Genomic DNA, 24,592 nt, shown 5'->3' with positions numbered 1-24,592 from the left:
TACCATCCCAAGAATCTCTTCCGCACCCATAATGAGTCCCATACGTGGGTGTATGGGGCAGTGAGGTGACCCGGAGATCCTCTTGACTCATCATGATGCATTTCAGCCTAGATCATGGATCTCCTGGGACATCCCTGGGAAGGACTGGGCTGGGGGCTTATGTCTCTGATGGGGTTACTGGTGATGCCCTGCCCACCACTGCACCTCTGTGCCCTTCTGTCTGAGTGGAGATGAAGCTTTTCTCACATAACCTAACAGGGAATTCTGGACTTTATTAGTGGTAATCAATTTTAATATAGATAAAAGAAGTTTGTAAAGTGTGAGAACTAAGATTTTGCTTACTGTACTGAAAAATGTACATCAAAATAGAAGTTTGTGTAAAATGTAAATTAGTTTAATGTTGAATACAGTATCATGCTGTGTCAAGATTTATGAACCTATAAATATAAAAAGAGAGTATGAGATGTCTGAAGTCTAATTCAACTGAAATTGGCATCTCATGTCCTGTGTTGTCTTAGAAAAAGAGATTTAATGAGAGCTTTTATAAGACATGAGAGAGAAAAGGAGGCATGTGGAACATAAAGAGCAAAGATGGAGACTGCTTGATATTGGTTCCTATAATTAATTTGCCAGCACCATTTAATCCAACATCTGTTACAAACATTTAAAGCTATTATACTTGGAAAAATTTAAGAGACAATTTTTCACTCAGTCACCTCTTAATGTCTTGAGATGACTTTAGTCAAAATACAGCTCAATTAAAACAGGATCTCCAGAACACAGACTCTGAAAGCACATCAAGGGAGAAAGGATGCACTTATACTTCAGCAAGGAATAAACTGAAGCATTTATAATTCTGTTGAGCTAATGAGTTTTATTCAGCATGCACCATTTAAACTCAGTAGACTATAATCTGGGATCTGGAAGCTGGCCAAAGCCCATTTTATCCATAATGTTAAATGAAGACTAGGTAGGTTTTCTCCATTAAAAGCCTTTGTGTACTTTCATAAATTCAAACATACTTTTTGTAATTATTCATTGCCCCGAGAACACAGCTCCTCTGGAGAATTGTAGGCTTGTGTGAACTGTATTACTTTTTACATTAGTAGTCTCTCTGCTTTTATTAAGTCTACAGAAAAGGGACAGTGCAAAAGACAACTTTGTTCACTTCCTTTTTCAAGTTTTGTATTTTTTTGTGCAGCAACTGTATTACCCTGTCTATGATTATCTAAAGGATTTTTATTTTTTTATTCTGGACTTTTGGGGTTATTAATATAAAAATATTGCATGAAAATGTAGTTACTTGTTATTATTAATAAGTGAGCATGGGGTCAGAAGAAAACACTGGTAGTATACTTAACTGTAGAGGTTTAATCAAAATCCTTATAAAAATTCAGCTAAATGTTATAAAACTTAAAAGCATTTATTTAAAGAAAACGAGAGAGAGCCACACAGCTGGGCTTGTAATATAATTTGTTTCTAATTTATGTCATTTCAGGACAGAAGAAAACCAAATATGTTAATCAAATAATGAAAATGTAACCATGTTCTATGTGATGTGAGTAGAACTAAGGGAAGTGGAAAATGGCGGACTATCATGACAGGAAATAAAAAACATGAATACTTTGCCATGCATATCATATGGAAGCCAGTAATAGAAAACAGCTCTGTCCTTTCATGTTGTGTGAGAAAGAAGACCAGAAAAGATTGAATATCTAATTATAATCATTGTTTATAAAAGTTATGAGTAGGCAAAAAGTCAAATTAGTCTTTACTGGCACTATGGAAAAGTTTTATCTGAGGGTTGTAAAAGGATTATTTTTTTATGCCTTCACAGACTATTTGGTCAGCTGAGGCATTGTCAAGAAATCTCAGTGTCTGAAAGATCCTGATTTGGCAAAACAAGTGTTCCTGAGAAAAGTGAGTGTCACCAAAGTTCTCAAAAAAAAAAAAAAAGTTTTAAAGATGTCGGTATTTTGATTGAACTTTTGATGCATTCTGGTTTCCTCATTTGAGGTGGGATTTTCTTCTGAAAGCAAGGTAATTATAACAAATTAAATAAACTAAATAGTATCTAAAATTTTCAATTGCCCAAGTTTTTTTAAAAAGATTACTTTTATTGTGAAGGTTGGTCAAGTTTTTTACACTTCATCCTAATACAATGCAATGAAATTCTACTGACAGCAAATAGGCATCTACTATTTTTGACATGAAAATATTGGACTATAATTTCATATTTAAAAGATGCCTATTATTTATATTTCAGACTAAATTTCTTAATCATCAGATATACGTGTTTCCATTTTTAATCTGTTCTCTAAGAAAGGATGTTATATATCTCAAAGCTTCGTTACCCCATCTAATCATCTTAAACGAAGAAATGGGCTTTGTACTGTGGTGCCAGGGAATATAATATTGCAGTGCAGTGGGTCTTTTGCTGAGAAAATGAACCAGCAGGCTAAATATTTAATTCTCTTGACATTTAGCTTGATGTCTGCAGCTGGAACAAACTGTCGGAGGGACTCATGAAAAGAAGGATGGTGTCACTAATAGCCAGGTTACAAGAGGTATGAACATGTCGTGATACGTTGCTGTGGGAGATCAAAGCTTGTTCGAGTATCAGTGGTAACATAATTCCTTAGGATGCCATCCCAGATAGACTAATTAACACACGGAGCTGGGAATCTTGTGGCATTCAATTTGCACAGAAATGCTCATACAGCTTTCTAAATCAAAGCCTGTAACTCAAGTCACACATGTGAGCGTTGGGCAGGACTGGTGACTACTCACTGTAAATGGCCTTTGGGAATAGCCCACACAGGGCTTTAGAAAGCCTGGGCCTGGGTGTGCAAGAAAAATGCCAGTATACCTGTTTAGCTGTTCAGGAAAAATTACATTTAACAGCACTATCACACCATTTTCCAGCTGGAGGGGAAGAATAAGACAGAGGACTAAGAACATACCTGAAATACAGACATCTGCATATTAAACCTGGACTACCAATTTATTAATAAGACAAAAGAGTGCTCTATTTTTTTCCTGTACCCTCTCTACTAGCTTTGCTTTCACCTTTTTCTGACAGAACCTTGGACAGTGTTCCCTTAATCCTCAGCTTTCAAAAGCAGTTTGAAAATTCAGGCATCCTTCTGTAGGGGCCAGGTTAAAAGACCAGCTGGGTACCTTTTGCATCCTTGTAGCTCTACAGCCAGAATCATCTTCCTGTCTTCGTGGCGTTTCATCCACGCTGAGTGTCAAGGATGGCACTTACAAGCCCTTGAGGACCTCAGACAAGGCCATGTTCTAGCAGTCTCTAACACCTTGATGGAGAATGTCTGGGGCTGCCTTTTCAAGTGATCAAAAGTCTATTCTTTAACCAAGTTTGGAAGGTATTATGGTTTTTTCAGATAACAAAGTCTGTGTTTTTCTACTATGGTTCAACAAGCTCTTTGTATTGATGTCCTAATCATTCTTTCCACTTTGTGTCATATACTTGTGTAAATCAAAATGGAAAATATTTTTAACTGAGTACAGTCTTGCCCATCCAGAAAAATTCCACCTGTTTCCACTGAATAAGCTTTCTGTTCTACTGAATATGTATTCATATCAGAGAATAAATGTATTTAAAACTTACCGTTCTGGGAATTGCTTACCCCTGGTAAGGTTGGTTTTTTTGGGTGGTTCCCCCCCCGCCCCCCGCTCCCAGATAATAATAATTAAAAAAGCTATTTTGTAAGGGAATACGTATATTAAAATAGTAAATAACTTTTTTCGACATTAGATTATGAAGGAAAGAGTACTGCACTAGAATAGGAAAATTTACTTTCTGTCTCCTGTTCATTTTGATTGAATTACCAAGCTGTAAAACCCCCTATAAAAAATAATAAATCTTTTTTTTTTTTAATTACTAGCAAAGTTAAGTCAGAGCTCAATGTGACACACAGAAGATACAGTGATTTCCATAAGATTGTCCTTATAAGAGAAAGGAACGCGATAATACTTTACAGAAACTTGGAAGAAAACTGATTATTTTTCAGATATTTCTGTTTCTCTGGGTTTAGAATTAGGAATTTCGCATTCTAGGGCTCTGTCTGACATGGGGGCAGCTCCTGGTCTCTTTTCACAGAGGCGTCTCCTGCACCCTTCTGCTACCAGAACCTTACCATGCAAACGCAATACGGCTTTTCAGCCTAGATCTCCATAAACTCAGGAATATCAAGGTCCAGGGACAGAGGTAGTTAGCTTCCATCTAAACTGTGTTTCACAGATAATTCAGGAGGGGCCAAAACACTTGCTAAAACATGATGCACTGAACCAGTCTCAGATGATTGCTAAATCAATAGAAAAGCAGACCGTTCTGTGCAAAACTAATCTAGTGTAATGACCTGGTTTCATCTGGAAGTATGATATTTGGTTACTCATATTTCATTGCACAAAACTGTACTTTTCACTACTGATATAAAAGATGAATGTCATTGAGCAGGGACTTGGAATTCCATGACAAGTTGAGCTGAGGATATCACAAAGCTACAGTTCTATCTGCTAACTAACTTTCAGCTTTTTGCCCTCCTCATAGACATTACTCTAACCTGTAGGTAGAAAACTAAGAGAAAGAGCTAGAGAGCATTCTATCTCATTGCATCAAGATTTGGGATAGGCTTTACATGCTTGCTCCCTTTTCCCTTCAGGTGGTATACAACAGAGCTATTCAGGCCTTAACATAAGTTTTATATATTTTCCTGACAGTGCGTGAAGCAATCTCACTTATATTATGGGTGAATCAAAAAAACCTGGTCCATTTTATTCTCTGCTCTCATCTACTTGTACATTATGTTACTTATATTCTTTTGTTTTATTTCACATATTAATATCACCAGAAATCCATGGTTTTCCTCTTCATGTACATGGGAAAGGCTTTAGGGAAATTCTTATTCTTTTGTGTTAGGGGAATTACATCTACCTACACTTTGAGTACAATTCTGCAGGCCATGCTGGAGCGAGCCATTGACCTCTCAAAAATGCAATTTATTTTCCTTAACATTTTGACATTTACAAGTTTCTTTTTGGTCGTTCCTTCCAATGTTAATGAAGAGACAGAGTAGAGTATGTTTAAAATGAAAAGCAGTAACTAAACTTAAAGAAACAGTTTAAATGTTTTAGCTTTTTCAGATTAAGTAATCTTTTTGTAATTGGCTTGCTTAAGAGGCAGAGGAGTAGAAGCATCAAAATATGAAAAGAAAGCAAATTCAGGGTAAAGTCCACTGCTTGGGTGGAGGGTGTACTTATGAACACATTGGTCAGGAAGAAAGAGAGAAGAGAACCTTGTACTGGGTGTCTTCCATGCAGACCAACCATTTCTGAGTATTGAACTCCAAAGTATTAATGAAGAAACACAGGAGTTGCTTCAAAATGGTTCTTTTAACTTTGTTTCGCATCTGCAGATTTATCCCTAAATCCATGTGTTTTGAAGTAGGAATGGTAAAAAAGTGATGTTAATCAACAGGAAACCAGTGACTGTTGTAAATATGGCAATTTTGGCTCTAAACCTATCTCCAAATCAGAAAATGGCCAGCTCTGGTGAAGAACCCCAGTATTACTTTAGCACACTGCATTACAACCACCTTTTTCAAGACATTTAGCAGGAAAGAGAGATACAGTTGAGGAAGATGTCTGTGTAAACAGATTGTATTTTTCTATGTTTAAGTAAGAGTTTAAATATTGCTTCTTTCTTCTATTATTCTATTGCTGGAATACTCCTCTTCCATGTGGAGCTAGCAATCATCCTCCACCTGAAACAGTAGAAATTCTGTGAATTTTTATCCAGAATATTTCATGACGAAAACACCATTAAGTGATTATCTATGGTAATCTCTTCAAACACTTGCTGAAACTTTGGTAGTTGGGAATGTATGATTATGGTTCCCTTGTGTCTTCAAAGGAAAAAGAATCATTCCATGAACATTGTTGCTTTAAGTTTTTCCATCCATTACCTTTCTAATTATAGGGGAGAATAAGGAAGGGAGGAAGCTGGAGAAAGAAGGGAAGATAAATATAATGGCTTAGACATTTAGTGCTGTACAAAATTTAAGCGTTCGGGTTTGAAAGTCTTTCTATTAACAGAAAGTTTACCATTTTTCAAAACAACATTGAAAACAATCCTCAAATCTTCCTCTCCTGACAATGAACTGTTGACGAATTTAGGTGGCTGTGGCTTCTCAGATACTTAAGCAATTTGACAACGTTATCCCTCAGCCAACATTTATGAGCTGCTTCCTGAACTGTAACTCCACACACTGCCACCAGCTGTCCTAAAACGAGGAGCAAATTGTCACAGTTCCAGGAGAGCATGGAGAATACCCCCAGCTCTGTTATAGCACACATTCTCCTCCTCTGCCAGCTCTTTCCTTGTCCTCTGTCAACCTCCACCGACCTCAGAAATGTCTGCGGCCTTTGGGTTTTCTGATCCCACAAACAGAACAAAATGCATATGTACTGGATAAACGTTAGCAAAAATTGTTCCACAAAAGCTGGGATATCTTGCCACATCTTTTCAGTTACAGACAGCGCTTGCAATGCCTGAAGTGGGGTAGAGCCTGCCTGCAAAAGTACAGCTGCAACCTCAGAGCACAGCAACTGGGGATTGACAGGGCAGTGAAAGGAATCATATTTTGATTGACATACGTCAAGTTGATATTTCAGTTCCTTGTAGAATCTGTCAGGTGGAAGTAGTTAGGATGGGATACTGGAATTTGCTGTGCATGGCAAGGAGGCATATTTTAAACTGGCACTAGAAAATTTCCTGCTTCATGGTTGCAGCACAGGTGAATCTTCCTGCTTGACAGAGATTCGTGTCTGGGTGCCAGCCAGGCATATGTTATGTGATGTACAGGCAAAACACAAGCTTAGGTGTTTAAGTGCATTTCCATGTAGGAGTACCTGTGTCAGTGAGGCAGTAAGTTATTCTGAAAATAAGTAGTAAAAATATCCATAAAACTAACACAGAAGTTTATACTTAAAGAACCCTCCACTGAGAAAGTTACCTTGTTAACTGTATGCAGTTAGTTAGATTATCTTCTGATTAGGCATAAGCACATCTAACAGATTGCAGATAACACTGGTCATCAAAATGGGAACATTTAGTCATCACTGGGAAGAAACAACTTTCCTTACACCAGCTGGCATAGCTAGAGCAAACTGGACAGAAATCAGCGCTGGCATTTTAGAATACTTCTTTTTTTAAAGAAAGTATCAACATTTTTGTGGATTCTCTTTTATCCAAGGGAAAACAGAAGGAGAGTTGGCTTGGTGTATAGCTTTCAGCTTCTTAGTAATGGGAGGAGCAGAACTCATTTAGACACTGTAATGTCTTAAAGGGTTGCTTATCGTGCCTTAGAAATTCATGACAGTAGACTTAAAAAGAAATTATCAAAGGTTTTGGGGTCCTCTGGTCTGTAAAATCTTTCTCTAAAGGTGGACATACATGACTGAAAAATGCAACAAAATTCTCTAATGAGAAAATATAGCTACCATTACAAATCCTGAAAATTTACTAGAGAAACTTTGCTCCTTTCAGGTTTTATTCTCTGAGGCCCTTTCCTACAACCATTACTACAAATGACTATACTTCATACTGTATATAGATTCCTGCAAGTAATTGAAAAACTGGAAATCCAGAATTTTCTAAGCAATGATCTCCATTAGAAGACAATAAACACCCATACGTGTTACCACCCATATGTGGTTAAACTTCCTACACCTCTGTACCAATGTAAAGCTCTATTAAATGCTTGAAGCTATTTGTAAATTAAGTATTTTCTTATCCTAGGCATGCTGTAAGAGTGTAAGATTACCTTAATGGATTTTTCTTCCCTTCCACAATTTTGCTTACATTACAATCTTCAGGAAGCATTTTCCTACTGAAAAGTATGAGTAGAAAATGAAGGGGCAAGAGAATATGACAGAAGAGAAGCTGCATAATGGCTGATAACAGAAAGAATATAATTAAGGATTAGGAGGGCAATAGAAGTGAAAATTCTGGGCTTTAATACCCTTACTGCTACTGATCCTACCCCTGATTTGGGAGTGCCATCCATTATTTCTGATTTACTTCTGCCATCTATAAATAGAAGGTGATGATGACCTACCAAACATTAGCAAAAAACAGCATTTGAAAATTATTTTGAAGCCCTCATTTCTGTATTATGCCATTACATATTTATTTAACAGAGGTTTCAAGCAACTGTCCCAATAGTTAGGGGTGGGTGAGCACATAGGCTAAAATAACAATGGAATTGAATCTTTCTTAAAACTTGAATTGAACCTCTGATGCTTTGCTTAACTTTCTTGAGGTGATTTTTCATTTTTATGTGCTCTAAACTTCCTGGTTCCAGTCGGCCATAAAACCAGATGTGCTGAAATACAAACACTACCGGAAGATTGCTTTTGTGGTATTTCCAGCCTGAAGGGAAGCCAAAGATGTTAGAAATCCCTTGAGAATGCCTATTTCCAGCCTATTTTTGCAGGCGGATTTGTCTATCATTAATTTCTTTTATGACAGTAACCCAAGAAGGACAGGAAATAACAGAACTCAAACACACTCTCTCTGTTATTAGTCACATTCCTACAAGGTGCTGAGCAGAACTGCATGGAGAAAGGTAACTGTGTTTCCTGAAGGGTTTCCATATTCTGAAGCTTGGCTGGAATTTGGTTTTTTTATGAAAGCAAAGGATATCAACACTCTCAGTGAAAAGGGAAGGCTCCTTGCCCTGTGCTGTGAAAGTGCGTGATGGATCCTAGAAGTGGAGCCTGCTGGCAGAAAATCAAGAGGAATTTTATCTGAATTTGATCTGGTTCCAGTCAGAATTTTATTGAAATCAAATAAATTTGTAAATTCTGCAGGAAACATTATTCTGGAATTTCTTTCACCCTTTTAAGGCTCAGACACTTCTACGAAGATACAAATTTCATGCTCACTGGGGTTTCAAGCATCAGCTGATTCAGGTCACCTTAAAAGAAACACCTAGATCTGGTTCAGCTACCTAAAACGAGAAGCCTCGTGCTGTTTAAGTTGTCCATCTGACGTTGTGAGATATGACACAGGACCTATAGCACAACTGAGTCCATCCAGCCTGGCAGCTAGAACCTGTGTGAGATACACAGAGGCATCGCAAATACCTATGCTTAAGCAACTAAATTGAGATACCGGGGCAGGATTCAGTTCAAGAGTAAGACACTTAAATCTAAGGGTCTACATGTAGGTGTACCACTGAGACCGTGCCTAACGTCCCATTAAAGAAAATGAAGATTGGTGATAATGACACAGATGATGCCATGATGGAGCCTAAAGACTGACTAGTCACTGAGTAACTACTTCAGGGTGAGCTGAATTTCCTCCTAAGCTCCACTGACGACTACCTTAACTGGATTCCAGTGACAATAATGGGAACTCCGACATTTGCCATGGCAGTATATATCTACATGTAAACACTTAAATTTATGCATCTTGACACTGAATTAAAGTCCGCTCCTAATGGTTTATCAACTGAACTGTTCTCTCGCTTACATTTACTCTACTGACTTGGCACTTGGTTCAGTCCAAACCGAGGTACCTGATACCAGTTTTGGTGTTCCACATATCCCCTGTATCATACCTGCCTACACTGTGCAGATGACTAAGGTATTTATGAAGTGTCAAATGGTACTACCTGTCTAAGTTTAGGTGGCTGAGTAGCGTGCTACGTCTCCAGCAGCTCTAACGTAATCTTGTCATTCCAGTTACTCTCACCTAGGCTTCTGGAGTCATTTCAGATGCTATGTGAAAAATGTCTGATACATCCATATTGGACTGCCAGATGTGAAGCTATGAGAGAAGTGGGGCAGCCAGATGCCAGTCAACAACCTCAATGTCTTGGGAATTTCTAGGGCCCTGGAACATCTCTAGCACACACGTGGATACCTACATATAGAATATCTGGAGCTTCGCCTCACCCTATATCTTTAAGGTGAATCATAAAAAAGAAGCTACCACTAAATATTCTTTGGTTCAGAGGCAACTTTGGGGTTGCATTTACTTCTTGAGATGGAGCATAGCTTCTGTTGCCTTAAAAATTAGGGCACTTAAACTATTATATGATTATGCAGTTTTTACTGCTGTCACTACTTTTATAAAAAGCTACATCCTTGATTTAGCTATAAAACTCCAATACAGAATATAATAAAGAAAAACATTATAGCTGGCTTTGGAAGCTTCACATCCATTTTGGTTTTACAGTGCAGTCTAAGCAGATCAGAAAAGTGGGATATGGATTTTGTTACTGCATTTTAAAGATATTATTTCCTTTCTGTTTTCTTTCCTGATCTAGTTTTGAATTCTTTTTAAAATAGCTAGAAATACTAGAAATAGAAATCAATAGAAATACTATTGATCTCCTGATAGGCAAAGCTGTCTACAAGAAGGTCCTTTTAGATGATCACACATTAACAAATAAAAAATTTCCTAAAAATATATGCTGTGCAGGTGTTCCTGCCTGCCTCTGGCTCATGAACAAAGCATAGGAGAGTCACAGCCATGTGTTCTTTCACTCTGGATTGTAAATTGCAGGTAAGTAAAGCTTAGATTTTCATATTTTCTTCTTTAATGCTGATATTAGACACTTTTGAAACTTCAGTTGAAGAAAGATTGAATCTAAGATGCTATTTCCAGAATCCCAGAAGGGATCACTTTGATAATTTAAATTGATCTCCTATATCACTTCAGCCATAAGCCTTCTCTACTTTGAACTAGAGCATGGCTTTCAGTGATATGTCTTATCTTCTCCACAAGGGCTCTTATCATTGTTAGCAAAACATTACTCTAATAAATTAGCTTAAAAGAAAAAAAGTCCCTCAGACAAGACTCCAACTTTTTCCTAAGCTGAATTTGTCTAACTTCGCTATCCAAGGACTGTTCTGGTGCTGCAGGTTTCTCTGACGAAGAATCCTCTCTTGAAAAATGTTGTTGCATGTCAATGCTTTTATGGCTGTAACTGGGACACTAACTTTCTCTTAAACTAACTATATTGGTTTCTTCAAGTTCTTAATTGTAAAATATTGTTTCCAATCCTCTTGTCATTCTTCTGGCTTTTCCCTGAATAATTTTACATATCAACAACTTTCCTTAAATGTGTGTACTGATTTTAGCTGGGATAGAGTTAGTTTTCTTCATAGTAACTGGTATGGGGCTGTGGTTTGGATTTGTGCTGGAAACAGTGCTGATAACCCAGGGCTGTTTTGGTCCCTGCTGAGCAGGGCTTACCCAGATCCAAGGGCTGTTCTGCTCCTCACCCCACCCCACCAGCGAGGAGGCTGGGGGGGCACAAGGAGTTGGAGAGGACACAGCCGCGACAGCTGACCCCAACTGACCGAGGGATATTCCAGACCATAGGACATCATGCTCGGCACATAAAGCTGGGGAAGAAGGAGGGGGGGACGTTGGGAGTGATGGCGTTTGTCTTCCCAAGTCCCCGTTCGGCGTGATGGAGCCCTGCTGTCCTGGAGATGGCTGAACACCTGCCTGCCCGTGGGAAGTGGGGAATGGAGTCCTTGGTTTGCTTTGCTTGTGTGCGCGGGTTTTGCTTTACCTATTGAACTGTCTTTGTCTCAGCCCACGAGTTTTCTCACTTTTACCCTTCTGATTCTCTCCCCCATCCCATTGAGGAGGGTGTAAGTGAGTGGCTATGTGTGGCTTAGCTGTCTACTGGGGTTAAACCAAAACGATGTGGACATCCAACTGTCCATAATTTTCCAACTGGACTCATACCTGTGTCAGATGTGGATGCAATGTAGCCTGTCTGCTGGCATGCTGTTGAGAGCTGAAACATTATAAACATTCTCTGTTTACAAAGGCAAGAATGATGTTAATTCTTTAGACCCCAGCATCATCTGGATTGTTCAAAGATGTAATTTGCAACCGTGGGTAGAATCTACTATCCTGTAAGCATGGCTTCCATATTTGGTGTGTGACTGTTCAATGTTTGCCTGTGCCTGTTTACCAGCAATCCAGCATGTCCTGTGTCACCAACCCAGCGTGACTAGGTTGGTGTCATGGTTTAATTCCAGCCAGCAACTAAGCAACATGCAGCTGGTCGCTCACTTCCCCCTCACCCAGTGGGATGGGGGAGAGAATCAGGAAAAAAAAAAGTAAAACTTGTGGGTTGAGATAAGAACAGTTTAATAGAATGAAAAGGAAGAAAATAATAATGATAATAATAACAATAATAAAATGACAATAATAATAATAAAAGAATTGGAATATACAAAACAGGTGATGTACAATGCAATTGCTCACCACTCACCGACCCACGCCCAGTTAGTTCCCGAGCAGTGATTCCCCCCAGGCCAATTCTACCCAGTTTATATACTGGACATGTCGTCACATGGTACGGAATATCCCTTTGGCCAGTTTGTGTCAGCTGTCCCAGCTGTGTCCCCTCCCAACCACTTGTGCCCCTCCAGCCTTCTTGCTGACTGGGCATGAGAAGCTGAAAAATCCTTGACTTAGTGTAAACACTACTTAGCAACAACTGAAAACATCAGTGTGTTATCACCATTCTTCTCATACTGAACCCAAAACATAACACTATATCAGCAACTAGAAAGAAAATTAACTCTATCCCAACCGCAACCAGCTTGTACCAATCTTGTAATCTTTCATTCCTACCACCGACAAAAATGATAAATTTTGTAAGGTGAAGATTCTTCACTGCCCAGAAATGACTTCTCATGTGCTAAACCTGTCTGTTATGCGCATGTTCCCTTTTTATCAGATTCTTTGAAAATTAGAGATTCCCAGCTAGCCAATTATATATTTGGGGGGTGTGTGTGTATGGGAGCACATGCATGCACACACACTCTCTTTCTCTCTTGGTGCCACACACTCACACACTTATCTTCTTTGTCGTTACCATATAGGCAGATACGTCTCCTTATCCTAAGTACGTACTGAATGTAATGAGTGTTGGTGATGTAGCATGAAGTAACAATTCTATGAAGGACAAAAAGAAATTATATACCAGTTCTGGCCCTTCATGTATTTACTCTTTCCTTTCTGATGTACTCTGCTTCCTTCTTAATGAAGCAAAAAGGTCACTTTTAGAAAATAACCTGTTTCAGTTCTGTAGGATATGGTCAACATTTTTTGATACGCAGATGTGAAACATGATTTCATGTTTTGAGTTTATGGCCTGCCCACCAAAACTCTTATGATTTACATTTATCTTCAGAAAAGGAGATCCTGTGGTTCATAGAGCAGCCATATTTTTTAAGGAACTGGGTGATCAAAGGTAGATGATAGTGCAGTATAGGTAGTATCAATACCAAAGAGATTTTGCTAAGGCAGCAGCGAAGAAAAAAATTAAGCTGAACAATGCAATGAGATTTAAGTGCCTGAAGGAACATTGCGATATGTAACTTATTTAATAGCAAAGGTTCATGTCTAGATTCACTTTAAAATTGAAGCAGTCAAACGGTATGCAGTTTTTTCTGGTCATTAAGTCCATTTTTGTAAAAATGTAGATAATTTACCAAATGCAGACAGCCTGCAGATGTTCAGGCTACCTCTGGGGTGAAGCACTGCAATCTCTTCATAACTCGCTCCAGCACGACAGGAGCTCTTCAGAGGGCAGGATGTGAAGAAAAATATATCCAGTTGAAACTGAGCCAAGAGAGCAGAATTTATTTATTTAAATTAAAAGCTCTCACCTTCATATGTTACCAATTCAACACGATGGCACATTACACACTGAGAAACCTTGTGTCATTATAGATTCAAAGGGAAAAGAGTCATTGACTGACCTGTCAGCATTGCTTCATGCTGTACGCATGATACTCCTTTGAGATTTCTGATTCTGCTGCTAGCCAGACCCAACCCTGCTGAACTTACAAGATCTGACAGAAATGTAGTTTGAGTGGCATATCTGTAAGTTATTACCATAAATTGCAGGAAATTCACATGTCCAATTTCCAGCAGCCTGGGTAACTCTTTCATTTCACTGTAATACCTATTTCATACAATTTCCAATAAGCCATGTGGATGTTTCTGTGGTATGTTTTGCTCCCAAACCTGAAATAAGTACCGCTTTATTAATCCTCACCAAAGTGCATTCATATCATGTTGTCACGTTCTACCTGCCACTAGCAGAAGGACTGGTGTTTTGAATTGGCTGGATCAACATCACACTTGGATGTTATGATGCTTAGTAGCTCTACTTATTTGTAACAATATGTTGAATTACTGTCTGAATTCTCAAGGAGTTGAAAAATCTTATGATTTCCATCTCATAAAATTTAGCTTGGCTAAGCTGGTCCACTGAGTCGTGCACGTATAATAACTCCATTGCTGGTGACTCGGAAAGAATGTCTAGATCTCAAGTTAGCATAGTCCTACCATCAGTCATCTCATCAACTCTGGTAATATCAACATGAGACCAGCATACTTTCCTCTCTAACCTGAACCTTTTCAATGCTACAGCAGAAGAGTCTGCTTAAAAAGCAAATCCTCCAAATGACTGGGGTAGACTTACTTTCAAATAAGAAGGAGAACAGTTTTGAAAATGGGCAGAGGTCTATTTTGTAAAATCGTGTATTGTTCTTTCAGTGTGGAAGAATGTATTTCAACACCTTGGAAACAGGCTTGTTTTGTTATTATAATATTGAAATCACTAGTGTTAGAATGCAGTAAATGCAGTAAATGTGTTGTGACAGAATGACAGAAATATTTTTTCCTTATTCCCTAATTTTTGTTTCTGTGAAATGTGTTAAGAAATATTTTTAGATTGGCCTTGTTGGTCTGTAAAACTACAACAATGTGCATTTTTTTAAAAATGTTTTTACAAATTTGTTACAAACCCCTGGGTAAGGAGTCCAAAATTAATTTTAGAAGGTGATATAAATTCAGTGGAAATAAACTGGTCTCAAACTAATAAGAAGTTTGAATTCATCCTGTCTCTCTTTTGCTAGTTAATGGAAAGACCTATACGGATGTCTAATTACCTTCTTCAACCTCTGGGGAGAGATCAACATCACCAGATAGCGATTCAGCACATGTAATAACTGTAAAGATAGGCTGGAGGAAGCTGAGTCTGGCTTGCAGGTACATGGACATGAGTAAAATTATTTTAAATGATTGTAGGTTAAGCTGTGCAACTCATTGTGTAGACAAGGCCTCTGATAGTTTCAAATATAGCTTAAATTGTCAAGAAGATACCAGTGATTATGCATGTGAAATAGTGGACAACTCTGGTCATCAAAAGAAAATGACAGGTAATGAATGCAACGGGAAGAAGAATAATACTTCTGCTGGTATATCAGCAATAGAGAGGCAGAGGGTCCTGGGCTGCACCTCTGCAATGGGAAAACATTTTGCATTGATCATCCCTGGAAAACAAATTTGGAGAGAAGAGGTTAGACCCTGTTTTCCTCCTTGAAAACGATATTTGGAGCAGAAGTATGGATGTGATGAAAACTTGCTCATCAAGCTGCAACCAGTGAAAGTAAAGCAAATGGAAAGTGAGAAAACCGTAAGAAAAAAACCTCAGGCATTCAAAGTGTGAAGGGCAAATGACAGACCTAGATGGGGTACATGGAATTTGCCCTTTGAAAATGTTGGTGTCATCCCTTTTCCTGTCTAATTGTCTCCCTGTCTCCTCTGTGACGTCCGTCTATAATTATGGCAACTTGCTGTTGTCATGGAGCACTACGTAACCTCTTAGCTTTGAAGGAAAAAGAGAGACAGAGAGACAGAAAGATAGGGGACATGTATGCAAATGCTCAGTTAGTCTGAATGATACTTTTATGAACCTTTCTTAACAGATATGTTACAGGAAAGATGACCAGACATACAGTTTGGGACATGTAAGTTATGTGCCATAACTGGCACACATAAAATCTTTTGGAGTGAGAGTGTTCATGCTTAGCTGAAGCTCAGTTGTTTCATATCTAGTCATACAATGAAGGATAGCTCACTTTTTGTTTGTTTGTTTTCATAACTTTCATGCAACCTGATAAAATAGTTATAAAACTTCTGTGTTTACCAAAGAGGAAAAAGCACACGTGCTGTGGTTTGGCATATATTTCATTCATCCATTCCAGCTGGGAAAGGTTATCAAGCTTATTTCAGCTGGTCTGATATGTTGTCCTGACTGGTGATTCATTCTAGGTTGAAAACATGTGCTTATGTGGCACTCAAATAGAACAGTCTTAAAAGACAAATTTATGAGAGATGGGAGTGGGTGACCAGTGATCAGTTATCCTGTCCTTGAATATTGCCATGTGGTATGAGAGTCGTTAAAAAGATCTAACTATATGCAGCACTTATTGGACTTCACCTTATCAAGAGGTCTGCCGTGTATGAAAATCTGCTTTATGAGGGAAAAATATGCAAGAGCAATGTACTGTGAGTAATTTCCCTTTAATGTTTTTCCATAGAGAAAATTCAACACATCAAATGTCAAACTATTGGAAGGGTAAACAAACAAGCGCATTTAGAGCAATGAAAAACAGTCTTGATGGCCCAAAGTATACATGAATGTTAAAAGCCGTACAACTATGTTATAAACAGAAAAAAAAATGCTTTTAATAAAAACTTGGAGAGTTTTATACTTGTCTGCTTGGTGAGTGAAAGGAAAATGAGTATGTCCAATTCAGAAGCTGATTTAAGCCAAAAAGATTCTTATAAAATTAAAGCTTACAAAGCTGGAAATAAACCTTTTGTAAAAGGAAATGGAAACAAATTCTTTTAAGTTCAAAAGGAATCTTTAAAGTGAGAAAATTGGATTGGAAAGGAACATGAAACATTCTTTTTGCACAACGTCTATCTCTTATTTGCACTGATGTATATGCCTCCTCACTAATGAATGTGAGTCCTTCAGGTTCATCAAACAGATAGAAATATAATAAACAAGTGCAGTCCTTTGCATTCAGTGAATTAATTTTTACTTCTAGGCTGTGATATCAACATCTGCTTGGTGAATGAGTAGTGTTCTGTATTCAGTTTAGGATTTTTGTTATAAGCAAAACAATAGTGTCACAGTTTAAAGTACAAGTATGCATGGAAGAAATGACATCACTGTGTTTTGTACTTAATTTCTCTCAGTTTCCATATTCCACTTCTTTCCATATTAATCTAGCTCAGTTTACAAGCTAAAGGGTGAATATTCTGTAATACCATGATTGAAAACTGTATTTACAACCCAGAAATCTAGCGTCTCTTCTCTCTCTTTTATCCTCCCCTGTGATAAATCTTTTGCTGTTGGTTGGGGCATAGTTAGCAAATTGTTTGATGTAGGAGCAGAAGGGAGTATAGGTTGCTTTTTCTATAAATAGGCTCATCAGCGGTACTGAAAACTTTTCCTATTACAGAAAAGTGAATGTAGAAAATGAATGGGCATATGGGCTATCATAGATAGGAATTAGTACTTTATTACGGGTTAGCCTACAGAGACATTGCTGGGTGCTTATCAAGTTCAGTAAATGTTACCTGGAAAATCGGCATGGTTAAGAGTGTTAGAAATTACAGAGAGCTGAATAACAGAATGAGAATTAGTATTTGGCAGAAGATGTCCCTATCTACTTGACAATATTCCTGGAAAAAGAAACAGGAACAGTTAATTAACAAATAACTTTTTGGAAAGAAACTTAACAGATATAGCCTTCTCAGCCTGAGTGCTAATACACTTTGTTTCAAACAAAGTGCATCGTCAAGTTACTATTTGTATGAATATTTCTTTTTGACTGGGTTTTAGCATGTATGAAGGATGCCAGACTGGGAGCTTTGGAAACCCGAGTTTATTTATCCAAAGAAAGCCTACAGCCTCAGCAACGGCAGTAAGAACCAGTGTTCACCTCCTCACACTGCAAAGCCTGTTCTGCAGAACTACTAATAAAGTCAGAAAATAGGTCAGCTTCCATGTACATTAGCCTTTGCCCTCTCTGCAGAGGCTGCCAACGAGAATGCCAATTAACGACAGCTGTGTTGGACATTTGTTGACTGGGAACTAAACTGAGATTGCAGATTCCTTTCACACAGCCTACCAAACACCCATCAAATGGCAATTTCTTCTTGACCTTGGACGGCATTAGAAGTATTTTCCAATGAGGAAAACTTCTCAAAAGCAGTAGGTTGATCAGCATAAAGAAAAAAAGACTTTTTTTTTTCCCCTTGGCAAAGCAAGTTCCTTTTACAAAGCTTAACAAAAAATACATACATTTACAGAAAATTTGTATGGGTTTGTCAGAGAACCCCCTTTTGTGTGACAGCAAAGGTATTTTCTTAAAATTATTTGATACTTTATTCATGAAAATGTTATTAAAAATCAGGTTTGTTAGAAAGGGAACATTTTTCAGGAATATTTTGTGAAAAAATTGGGGGTTGTTGGGTTGGAAATTCTGCTTTGAAAATATCAAAATTATGTTATATCAGAATGCACTAGAACCCCTATAGAGACCTTAAAAGATCCTTTTCTGAAGTTCAGAACCCTTCAAAACACGTACTCAACAAAGTACTGTCTAGGCTAAGTTTTAAGTGCAGGGATTTAAAAAGATTTAATTTAAACTATGTTTAAAGGTATTTGTGATTAAATAGATCGTACAGAAATCCTGCTGACTTGAGGCAGTCTTTGGCATGGTCAGCATCCATTCACACCCCAACAAAGCTGTAGCTCTCTTGCTACGGGCAGTACTTTACACGTGAATTCCCACTGGTGCACAGACATAAATATAGTTATTACTGCTGCTTTTGATTCAGATTTGTCTTTCTTTTGATTTGAGCTTACATTTGCCTTTTTACACGACACTTTACTAAAACATGGCTTAGCAGTATGGTGTTTCCAAAGTCTAAGAAGCAGAAGGCTATGAGTACACAGATGAGCATGTTACTGAGAAACCTTTTTGGGGAGAGAAAGTAAATGCCAAATAAAGAAGCTGACTGTTTTGGAAGTGCACTCCTGACTACTTGGCAGCTGTTAAATTCAGTTCCATCTTTAAGATGGATAGGTTATATTCAGTCACTTGTTGGAGAGCCAAACCCTTATGCCCTAAATCAGGGGCACGATCAACACCCTTCCCCGGGGACAAAGTACAGACGAGGCCAAGAGAAAGGAGGTGCTCCCAGGCTTGCATCATGAATTTCCTCATTCGTTTACCCTCTGGGCCAATCCAGACCAGTTCCCAGAGTGTTCCCTGAGACTCTGCAAATTCATGAGGTCTCCACAGTCCCTGGAGTAGCCAGAAGCTCATAAAATCACTTGCCGTTCTGGTAGTCAACTCCATCTGACTAAAGAAGAGCGCAGGTATCAGGAGGCTGCCTTATTTTTACAAATACAGCTATTTGTTATAAATGTCTTCCTTTTCTAGATCAGTTCCCCATATCTGCTGGGCAATCCAGGCACAAACTGTTGCATGGCAAGAAACTCTTTCTAGGCTAAAGGACTATTGCCATTAATGTAGAAGAATTCTTGCATTCAAGTGGGGGAGAAGTATTAAGTCCATAATTCTTATCGCGCCACTTGCCCCCACTGATTAACACCAGTGTATCTCACGTTTCGAAAAGGTCCTAAGAATTCACAATGTAATGCACAAGATATGGACTGTAAATATGCAAGCCTAGTACAGGAAAGTTGTTTTTGTTTCCTGGTGACATGAATTAGCAGATCTATTTTCTTTTTAGCAACTTTTGTATTCCCGTGAAAATGGACAGAAAGCAATACACCTTAACACTGAAGGAGGAAATTTCCAGGAAGCCTAATTCCAAGAATGTGAGGTATGCCTCCTGAATCTGCTCACTGGAACAGTAGGTAAATTTGTGCTGAAACTTTTCTGGCTCAAAAATTGATTCTGTATCTACAGGAGAAGGTCCTTTGCTAACATTGTGACTATGCAATAATTAGCTTTCTGTTTCTTTTCCTGCACTTGTGCTACATTTGTCTGAATGCTTTTCCCTGTATCAAAAAAATACAGTATCTTTTGCACCAGTTCATTTTTTCTTTGGCTACAAATTAATCAATAGGGAGAAAGAAAGAAAGATAGAAAAATAAGCATATGTTATTTTATGATGGGAAAGAAATAATAACTAGCTGAGAGATACTGTCAAGTCTTTTTTGATTATTTTGATTCATGTTATGATTTTAAACAGTATCAAACCTCCATATGACAACCAAAAAAAAGAATAACATGAAAAGGTATCCTCAGATACAAGGAGGAAAGACATTTTTTTGTGTATTGCTCTAAAATGTTGTGCTGGATTAGGATTGAGTGCGTATTAAATTCAGGGAAAAAGTCTCACAATAACAGCTATTCAACTGGTTTCAAATTGATCGAAAATTATTTGTGGCTCTGCTAGGATAAAAGTTATTCATCATTTGATATCTGAAGCTGGATTTACTGAAATTAGTAGATAGTTTTACTATTTTTAAAATGAGATTACTAGTTTCTTCTGGTTCTTTCAAGGAATGTGTCATCTTTTAAAATTTACCTCTTTAATGACAATTTCAAATTTTAGCAGTATATAAAACACAAAAGGGAAACAAATAATAAAGTACATAATAGCTTTCACATACCACATCGAATTTTATGGTTTAGCTGTCAACTACACATGTAATGATATTCAAGACTGGAAGACAATTAGCAATTAATAGATTTTTACATGTGTTGAGTTACATAATTAAAAAATAAAAAGCAGTTAAAGCAGAGGGCATTTTATTAAATATTCTTACTGTCTTGAGGCAAGGAAAACTTTGATACTGCAATGAAACACTAGTCTAAATTAAGAGAGTTAGTGAATTTGGAGAGAGTCTGCGTTAATGTAAAAGTAAATGTTCTCCTGACCACCCTTTTTGCTTACAATGTGCTGCCAGCTAAGACTTGGATTCTTTTCAGTACATTGACATGTTAAGCACCCTTTGACTTTTGCCTGTTGACCAAGTGTATGAGACACTCTAAATGATTCTAGAGGAATTTTAAATTGCTGTTATTAATTCCTTCCAATGGTGCTATTTCAAACTGTACTACCGTGAGAGTATACTTAAGGATTTATTTATTTTTTTAGAGCACATCTGCACATACTTTTCCAAAATATTCCTGGAGTAACTAGTTAAATCTACACACTACTTCTCATCCTACAGCTCTCATGCCTTCTTATACAGAAAATGCCATAAAATCTTTGGGAACTACAAATTATTGTTGACTTATTTTACACATATTGGAAGCTGAAGGTGCCTCCAAGCTCAAAGGGCTGTAGCACAGACCTGAGGCAGTGAGTTTATTTAATATTTCAGAGGAATAGATGCCTGCATCATCTCTACCACTTCTTGTGACATGTCGAGCTTCCTGATGTTCTTCCAACTCTTTGCTATGTAAATGCAAATGTGTTTAGCTTGTAAGTTTGGATAAAACTGTTTCTGATGAAAACGCTACTGAGTGCAAATTAATCTTTAGCACATATATGTTTCATCTATCACTGTATGCTATATTTGTATAGAAAGTTGGATCTCAGCAATAATTTAGCAGTTTAAGCAATTAGCAATAATCTTAGCAATATTTTTTGCTGAAGAAACTAGTCTGATATTTCATGTTTCCTACTTTTTTTTTCCCCTCGCCTCTTATTTTGGATCTTTGCACCACTTAAGGTAAGGCTACAGCAAGATGAGGAGAGTTTGAAGAACTTTTTTATTTTTAGTTCACTATACCACAATCCTTTTCTAGGTCATAGTCTTCCTTAGTGTATATGACTCAATATCAAGCCAAAATTCTTTGTGAGTTTTCGGCAGAGGAGTGATGTCAGCCATTTGGCTTTTAGAGTGATTTTCAATGGATTCAAGCCATTGGTGGATATGGGAAACTTATTTGGACAGAGGAAACATTTCTCCATAGACTACATCCAACTTCTCAAAATTTCTGATAGTTAATTGAGCATAGCTCATCAGATGGAATTTGTGATTGAGCAGATCAATGTTTTCTAGTCTGTGCAAAGGACCCTTTGTCAGCTGTGGTATATATTTGGCTGAGAGATTCTTTTTCAAATATGTTTGGTGAAGGGGATTCCTAAGGTCCCCTTAACTAACACTGCTAATCACTAACTGACCTCAACACTAAAAATTGGCACAAGTATCAAGAAAAGGAATTCTGTGCAAGACACTGTGCAGTGGCATCTTAAGCCACTAAGATGTGGCTGCGGCTCCCCCCAAAGCCAACAGAAGTTATTTCCAAGTGCATGTAGCATATAGCAAAAATCTCAGAAAGTGTTTTAATATTTTCACCATTTTTTGAAATTATGTTAATGTTAAACGTGTGTCTAAATCTTTACAAGTCTGAGGCCTGCAGAAGTAAAAATGATGAGACTGCAGGATTAAACTGTAACTTTTTCTTGTAAGTACATGAATTGCTTATAAAGATGGACATGTTAAGCTATGCCTACTTATGTTAATTTCCAGAAAAATGAGAATATTCACATGCTTTTTGATAATGGGCTCTAGAGAAATGAGCAGGAAAGCAGCACACTATATACACAAGGCATAGTCCAGCAAATACTTAAGGGGCTATAACCTGAAGTCATGAAGGGATAGCTTCCAAGTGACAGCCCAGTAACTTTTTGATACAGTTCAGAATGTCGAGATAAAAAAAAAAAAATAAACCAGGTTTTTAGCTGGTGTAAACTAACCTTTGAGAGGAAGATACTAGCAGAGGCAGAAACTGCAGTGAGTCTGTGAGTACCCTGCTGTCCAGTGAAGGACAGCTGTGTTGAGTGGAGTCTGTCTTAATTTGCAGGAAGAGAAAAGGTTTAGGTTATAGTGACCTATGTAGTATGGTTTATTTTAATAGATTTCTCTGATCGTGGAAGCCTTTTGAATAAATCAAGAAGACATTCGTTTCAGAGAAGCTGTTTTTCTTTTTAGTCCCGGGCCAGAAGTGGAAGGCGTGTTGGGCTTGCTGTGTTAGCTTTTGAGATGGAAGACAGAGTGCAAGCCAGGGATTACACTGAAGAGACGTGTTTTCTGAGAAGTGTCTTCAACAAGGAAAATAAAATAGTCAAAAGCACCACCTGTTTTTAACTTCCAGAAAGCCAAAACCACAAGAAATGAGCAGAATACAATTATAAAGAAGAGGCACAGCTGATGGTACTTCATAGTTTAAAAACAGAATTTCAGAATTAGGAGAATAAACTCAATATTTGCCTGAGTCTGAGGTTAAATATTTGTAGAAACATTTCTATATCTCATTAGGTTTCATTTCCAATTCAAACTGACTTAGATCTGATTGAAAACAGGCTGAGGAACAGTATTTGGGGCAGTTGTAAAAGTAAGGAAAAGCATAGTTGGAATGAGGTGTTAAATGAGTTTCTCCTTTGCTTAATTGTATATTATTTTTCTGTGTGTCTTCATGTAGGATGGGGAACAAGTTAAAATTAAAGAAACTACAAGTCACAGCTGTCCATCCTGTTTTCTGTGCATAGTTCTACGTTCTATATATACCTTTGCATAAGTCTTCTGTCATTCTGACACATGCAACATCTTCACTTTAATTTCACATGAATTTTCAGTCTGTTTATAATACGGAGAGGTAGTCTTACCTTTCTACTGAAGATACTCACATTTTGATTCAGCATACTTTGTCTCACAAGTCCTACTTCCCTTAGAGAAGAATAATTATCGTCATTATCTTAATAAATCAGACAGTTTAAATTTCTCACCTTTGTTAATTTTATCAGCACCCACTATTGTATAGGATTTGCAATTTCCTATGAGATTATTACCAATAAGTACTAGATGTTTTTATTACTCATGTAATTAATAGTTTCAGCACTCCTCTTGTAATGCTGTCATACCTCCATGAAGTTCAGTGAAGCTGTGACAGTTTTGACCAGCTGGGGTCTGCCCCTCTCAGTCATTGGCTGTTCCTAGACCATGACCTCTCTGCTTTTTCATTTTTCACAATTTGTTGTCCTTTTATTCAGCCTTCTCACTAGAGGACTTAAAAAGCAACCAACAAACAATAAGAAGGAGGAATTACTCAACCCATTAATTAATTATTCAGCATACTATTCCCATCTTTGTTAAATTGTATTGCATCTGCGGGTTGTGGGTCTCGTAAGAGTACTTCCAGCAGAATATAGTATCCCACTATAGGGATTTTTCCATTACTTTTAATCTTATTCTCTTATTCAGGGAAAAATGTTGGAGGCGAATGGAGAGAGGAATATTTTGCCTCTGTCACTACTGCAGGCAGGTCTGCTGCGCAGTGTGCCCTGCAGTCCCTTGTTCTCCTGCCTGGTAGACTTCGAGCAGTGCATGACACGTCCCTTGCTCTGAGCCTGAGTTTCTCTCTAGCAGAAGCTGGCATGTATGGGGTGGATGCTGGACGCCCACACCGCATCCTGACACGCAGCCAGGGCACTGCCGAAGCGCTCACCCACGCCTGGCAGCCAGGGAGCATTCTCCTTTGGTGAGTTTAGGGTAATTATGCTCTGGAGAGAAAAAGAACAGTGGCCTTTTAATATGGGGAGGGGAGAGAAAGGTCATTTTGAAGGCAAGGTTGCTATCATTTTGATCATGGAGATTATTTGCAAGGA

Source organism: Haliaeetus albicilla, chromosome 17, assembly GCF_947461875.1.
Source record: "Haliaeetus albicilla chromosome 17, bHalAlb1.1, whole genome shotgun sequence".
Classification (NCBI taxonomy): domain Eukaryota; kingdom Metazoa; phylum Chordata; class Aves; order Accipitriformes; family Accipitridae; genus Haliaeetus; species Haliaeetus albicilla.
The sequence above is the reverse complement of the archived record's forward strand: the minus strand, read 5'-3'. Positions refer to the sequence as shown.